Raw genomic sequence first — 6,549 nt, 5'->3', positions numbered from 1 at the left:
CCTTAAGAAGATTTCAGCCTTTCAGGTCAAAAGGGAATAGTCTAGAAGATGGACTCAGCAGAAAAAAGAAGCCATACTTGTTTTAGTATGCAGCGTTCATTGGTAAAGATTCACTTGTACTGTTTCTTTATCAAATGAACCAATGCAGAGGAAACAAGGGTGACTACTAGTATTGTAGGTACCTTAAGAAGATTTCAGCCTTTCAAGTCAAAAGGGAATAGTCTAGAAGATGGACTCAGCAGAAGAAAGAAGCCATACTTGTTTTAGTATGCAGTATTTATTGGTGAAGATTCACTTGTACTGTTTCTTTATCAAATGAACCAATGCAGAGGAAACAAGTCTGACTACTAGTATTGTAGGTACCTTAAGAAGACTTCAGCCTTTCAGGTTAAGGGAATAGTCAAGACCATGGACTCAGCAGAAGAAAGAAGCCATACTTGTTTTAGTATGCAGTGTTCCTTGGTAAAGATTCACTTGTACTGTTTCTTTATCAAATGAACCAATGCAGAGGAAACAAGTCTGACTACTAGTATTGTAGGTACCTTAAGAAGATTTCAGCCTTTCAGGTCAAAAGGGAATAGTCTAGAAGATGGACTCAGCAGAAGAAAGAAGCCATACTTGTTTTAGTATGCAGTGTTCCTTGGTAAAGATTCACTTGTACTGTTTCTTTATCAAATGAACCAATGCAGAGGAAACAAGTCTGACTACTGATTCCATATTTTAGACTATTCCCTTTTGACATGAAATGCTGAAATCTTCTTCAGGGACCTACAATAGTAGCAGTCAGTCTTATTTCTTCTCTACTGGTTCATTTGATAGGGAAACAGTATAGGTGAATCTGTGCCAAGGAACACTGCATACCAAAACAAGTATGACTTCTTTCCTCTGCTGAGTCCATCTAGACTATTCCTTTCCAACCAGAAAGGCTGGAAGCTTTTTGAAGGACATACAATACTAGTAGTCCGTCTCATTTCGTCTGTACTGGTTCATTTGATAGGGAAACAGTATAGGTGAATCTGTGACAAGGAACACTGCATACCAAAACAAGTATGGCTTCTTTCCTCTGCTGAGTCCATCTAGACTATTCCCTTCCAACCAGAAAGGCTGGAAGCTTTTTGAAGGACATACAATACTAGTAGTCAGACTGGTGTTTTCTGCTTTGGTTTATTTGATATAGAAACAGTATAAGTGAATCTTTACCCAAGAACACTGCATACCAAATTAATTATGGCTTCTTTTCTCTACTGAGTTTGTCTTCTAGATAATTTTCTTTCGACCTGAGAGTCTGAAAGACTAGAATCTTCTTAAGAGACAGAGGATACTAGAAGGGATTAACCGGTGATGAAGTGTAGGACAGAGGTAGATGGAGAACGTTGGCCAGAAACATCGACTCCACATAAAAGTGGGAAATGATGCAGACAAAGAACACGAAGAAGAAGTCTAGTTGGAGTCAGCAGAGGAAAAAAGCCATTTTGTTTTAGTATGCAGTGTTCCTTTGTATTGTAGGCACCTTAAGAATGGAATTAGATCCTTCATACATGAACTACCTAAACTTAAAAAAACAAGAGGAAGAGAAATAAGATAAAACAGCATGCCCGAGTGTACCCCAAAAAATTAAAATATTTAATATTAACATGGGAAATAGATTAAAGAAACATTAGTAAAATCATTCTACCAACACCTTTCAACAACGCCTAACATCTCCCCTGTATAAAAACTGCAAGTGTTAGTTATTTATATATATATATATATATATATATATATATATATATATATATATATATATATATATATATATATATATGTACATATATATATGTTTATATATATACATTACATATATATATATATATATATATATATATATATATATATATATATATATATATATATATATATATATATATAATGTATACATATATATATATATATATATATATATATATATATATATATATATATATATATATATATATATATATGTGTATGTGTGTACATATTTCTTTCCGATCACGCTGAGTGGCATTACCAGACATATAACTACTTGGTCTATCCCCTCCCTCGGTAAGAGGGGAGAGGAGTAGTCATACCCTGCTGAGAGTTGGTGTTATACCGCAAGGTACACTCTGAAAACCACAACTGCATTATTGTAGTTAGGAAAGGGAGAGTGGGTGGGAAGGATTGAAACAGTATGTGTGCATATTTATCTAAATATTTAGCCGATATTTTGACTGGTCGTGTATGCTAGTCAAAAATAAACACTTAGCACTCCCCACCACGCCATTCTGCCCCCCCCCCCACACACACACAATCACACCCACGCCCATACATAAACTATAATTTTGGCGCCACCATGCAGCTATTCCCATATAAATGTTTTAATGCTTTGGGGAGAAATGAATTCTCACATATTTCTTCTTTGTCTGCATCTTTTCCCACTTCTATGTGGGGCCGATGTTTCTGGCCAGGTTTCTCCATCTAGCAGTAATTTTATTATGATAATATTCACTGTCCTTATTTGTTTTGGCTAATTTTTCATGACCGGATGCCTCCCTGCCGCCAACCCTCCCCATTTACTCGGTCCTGGGACCGGCACCAAGTCTGATTGGGGATACCTTAACATGGTGAAAGGGTTTGTGTATTGCTATGATCAGCAAAGCTGTACTAGCCAGGGTCAGCCATGCTATACTCCAGTCGGCTGTGAGTGATGAGACAAAAGTCTCCCACCACCACCAATCCGTAATTTGGCCAACATGGTGGTGAAAACTGGCCAAACTCCATGCATAAATTGGCATGACTGAAGGCCTTTGACATGCAATGGTGGCTGCGTTTGTTGTTGTAAGAGGAGACCTATCCCTGCGTGTCATAAGAGGAGACCAGGACCCAGTTAGAACTGTGTGGGTCCTGGAGGCATTTAAAAGGGTCTGGACTAGGGGACTGGGAACCCCTTCTCTTGTAATTTTGTTCCAGAGAGACATCAAAGTACCAGCCACACTCGGCGGAATCCATCGTCAGGCTGGGAGGAGTGAAGAGAGGAAAAGTCCCCTTTTGTTCCTTTTTTTGATGTCAACTACCCAACAAAATTGGGTGCCTTAGTAAATATAGAGAAGATTAAGTATAAGCCCCTCCCCTCCTCCCATTCTTCTTCTTCTTCTTCTTCTTGTTCTTTGTCTGCATCTTTTCCCAATTTTATGTGGGGTCGATGTTTCTAACCAGCTTTCTCCATCTACCTCTGTCCCACACTTCATCACCGGTTAATCCCTTTGATCCAGTGGTTCTTAACCTTTTTCAGTGCCCGTACCCCTTGATATGTCAGAAAATTTTCTCGTACCCCCATCCAATGTAAATACAATACAAATATATTCAAAGGATTAGTGAAACAAATCTTGCTGAGAAATTATTAGATTTTCAGTTACAGGAGAAAGGTACTTTTTTATTTCAAATGGAAAGTGTCAATTAGTAGGATACAATGAATAATAAAGAGTATTACTACATAGTGCACACCAACACATTTTTAGTGGCTCTTTTGTTGTTTCTCATTAATGATATTGTTCAAATGAGGTTCTTTCTTTGAAAGTGCCAGACGCATGTCATCACTTGCATCCAAACGGTTCTGGCTTTTGTTTTGATGTGTAGGAGCGTTGAAAAACCTGCCTCACATAAGTGTGTAGTAGCAAATGGCACGAGGACCTCCAAAGATCTTGCTAACTGTGGGAATGCTTGGAGCTGTGCACACCAAAACATATCCAGTTGGATTTTTTCAAACTCCATTCGGATTCTGTCATTGGTCTGCAACTCCACAAGATCATCTTTCATGATATCATTATCATCCATGGAATTAAAGTGGAAAAGAAATGGATCCCGTATCTATCTTTGTGCCACAGAACCTTCTTCAAGGTGAAAATACCCTTGAAAGGACTGAATCAGTTCTTGCAAATGTTCTTTTACTTCACTCAGGATGGGCAGCTCTTCTTCAGCACTAGCAGCCTCATCAAGAGAAGGGAAGTTTGCAAAATTTCCACTTTCAATGCACTTTATCCACATTGGAAATTTTCTTGGTGAGGGCAGATAACTTTTCTCTGGCAATTATCATATTCATCGCTGTTCCTTGCATAGAGACATTCAGTTCATTGAGGTGCATGAATACATCTGCCAGATATGCCAGAGACAAAATGAACTCCTTGTTTTCAAAATGGTCAGCAATTTCACTGCCTTGATTCCTAAGAAATTGCATAATTTCTTCATGAAGTTCAAATACACGTGTAAGTACCCTGCCACGGGAAAGCCTCCTCACTTTTGTGTGGTAAAGAAGAACACTGTGCTCAGCTCCAATTTCTTCACAAAACGATGCAAAAAGACGGTGATTCACTGCCCGCCCTCTGATGAAATTTACAGCATGCACAAAAACTGATAAGACAGTCTTAAATTTTTCTGGCAGCGTCTTTGTAGCAAGTGCATGACGATACAACACACAGTGAGTGACAGTTACATGGGGAACCTCTTTTTTCACTAGGGTAGCAAAGCCTGATTTATTTCCAAGCATGACAGGGGCTCCATCAGTGCAAATTGAACCAAACATGTTGAGAGTCATTTCATGTTCCATGAAGAACTCTTTCACAAGACTGAACACATCAGTTGCTTTTGCATTAGTTTTCAGAGGTTTACAAAATAAGAATTCTTCCACCACTTATTTCTCCTTCACATACCGAACAAATGCCATCAACTGGCTGCAAAAACTAACGTCAGTTGACTCGTCCAGCTGAATACTCACTCTGACAGGACTAGCTTTCAGGTCTGTTATCACCTGCTGCAAGACATCTTGACTCATATCATGAATCCTTGAATGAATAATGTCATTTGACAGAGGTATCTGTTTAAGCTTCTTTTCAGCTTCTGTCCCTAAGACTATTTTTGCCAGTTCTAATGCACAAGGTTTAACAAGCTCCTCTGCAATAGTGTGAGCTTTTTTCTTCTTTGCACACAAAAGGGCAACTTCATAAGATGCTTGCAACAAAGGTTTTTCAACTGGGACAAAACCTAGCTTTGACAGGGTACCACTACGATCAAATCGTTCCCGCTTGATCTTCAAGCTCTTTAAGTCATATCCAGCATCTGTGCCTCCATGCCGATTGTTGAAGTGTTCATTGAGTCTTGATGGTTTGAGATTTGCATTTGCAAAGACTATGCTGCAGAGGATGCACTGTGGTCGTTGAGTTCCATCTGCCTCAGTCATACAGGTAAAACCATAACGAATGTAGTCATCGTTCCACTTGCGTTTCTTAGACATAGTTACTAGATCTTGATCACACCTATACTACCTGGAAAGATGCAGGCATGGCTGTTATAACCGTTACAATATGTTACAATCGATATAAAATAACGTATCACCACCAACACAATACACAGTTCACTCAGGGATGGCTCGAAGTGTATGTTATATTGGGAGGGTAAGGCCATTTTTTTACCAACTGAGACCATTTTTTACAACTCAGGACAGTTTGACCTTCTCAGGACATTTTTTTTTACCAACTCAAGGGATTGTTTTGATCAATTCAGGCCATTGTTTGACCAGTCCAGGTCATTTATTTACCAAAGGAATTTTTTTTTACCAGTTCAAGCCATATTTTGACCAACTCGAAGCCATGCTTTGACCAACACATACCAGTTTTTGACCAAGTCAGACCATTTTTTGACCAACTCATCCCCAACCCCTCACCCTGGTCGAGCCATCCCTAAGTCCACTATATTCCTCCTCCTGCACATAACAGTACCTTCAAAATTATATATCTTTTATCAATTATGCATCTATTCTTGACAATATTAGAGTTATACCACACTAAAAAACATATTGTGACAAATAAAATGATAATCCAAAAATACATTTCACAAATAAAAAATGACACACTCACCAGTAATTCACCTCAATACTATTAACAACTCGAACACAAACAAAATGCAGACCCAATTCACACTGTTCACATTGACTCAACTACACACAGCACAGTGCACATGCGGCATGTTTCAGAGTCAGGAAGAACGCGAATACGAACCGTACGAGACATCAAGAAAACGTATATGAAACCATAAAAAAGATAAGAAAATTGTTTACAGCGCTAACTTAAAAAAAATAATTTAGACAATTATAGTAAGAGAAATATTTGGAAAATACGTTTTGCTTTCTCATGGTAAATATACAGTAGCTACCATTGCACTGGCTATCATGTCTCGTACCCCCAGGCTTAAGGTTTCGTACCCCTTGGGGGTACAGGTACCCCAGGTTAAGAACCACTGCTTTGATCGAAGGTCATCCTTGATACAGTCCATCCACCTTCGCTTTGGTCTCCCCCCCCCCCCTTTTAACATCACTTATAGTCGTTAATTTCAGCATCAATTCTGAAACCCGATTCTGCTATTAATGATGAGAGTAATCCTGTGATGAAAATGATCTTTATAACGAGAGCACTTCAGATCGCGTGAATTATTTGATCAGCAAATATTTGGTCATTCGCTTAATCGCTGTTCTCATAATCGTTGGAATAGATCAGAATG

The 6,549-nt window shown here is 38.6% G+C and overlaps 1 pseudogene; it reads right to left on the bottom strand.

Annotated features, from left to right (window-relative positions):
- Positions 1-3,514: 3,514 nt before the first annotated feature.
- On the bottom strand, positions 3,515-5,287 carry LOC137648295 (protein FAM200C-like; annotated as a pseudogene).
- Between the last annotated feature and the right edge of the window lie 1,262 nt (positions 5,288-6,549).

This window comes from Palaemon carinicauda, chromosome 10 (assembly GCF_036898095.1).
Source record: "Palaemon carinicauda isolate YSFRI2023 chromosome 10, ASM3689809v2, whole genome shotgun sequence".
Taxonomy (NCBI): domain Eukaryota; kingdom Metazoa; phylum Arthropoda; class Malacostraca; order Decapoda; family Palaemonidae; genus Palaemon; species Palaemon carinicauda.
Note: the sequence above shows the minus strand (reverse complement) of the source record. Positions and strands in the feature narration are given on the sequence as shown.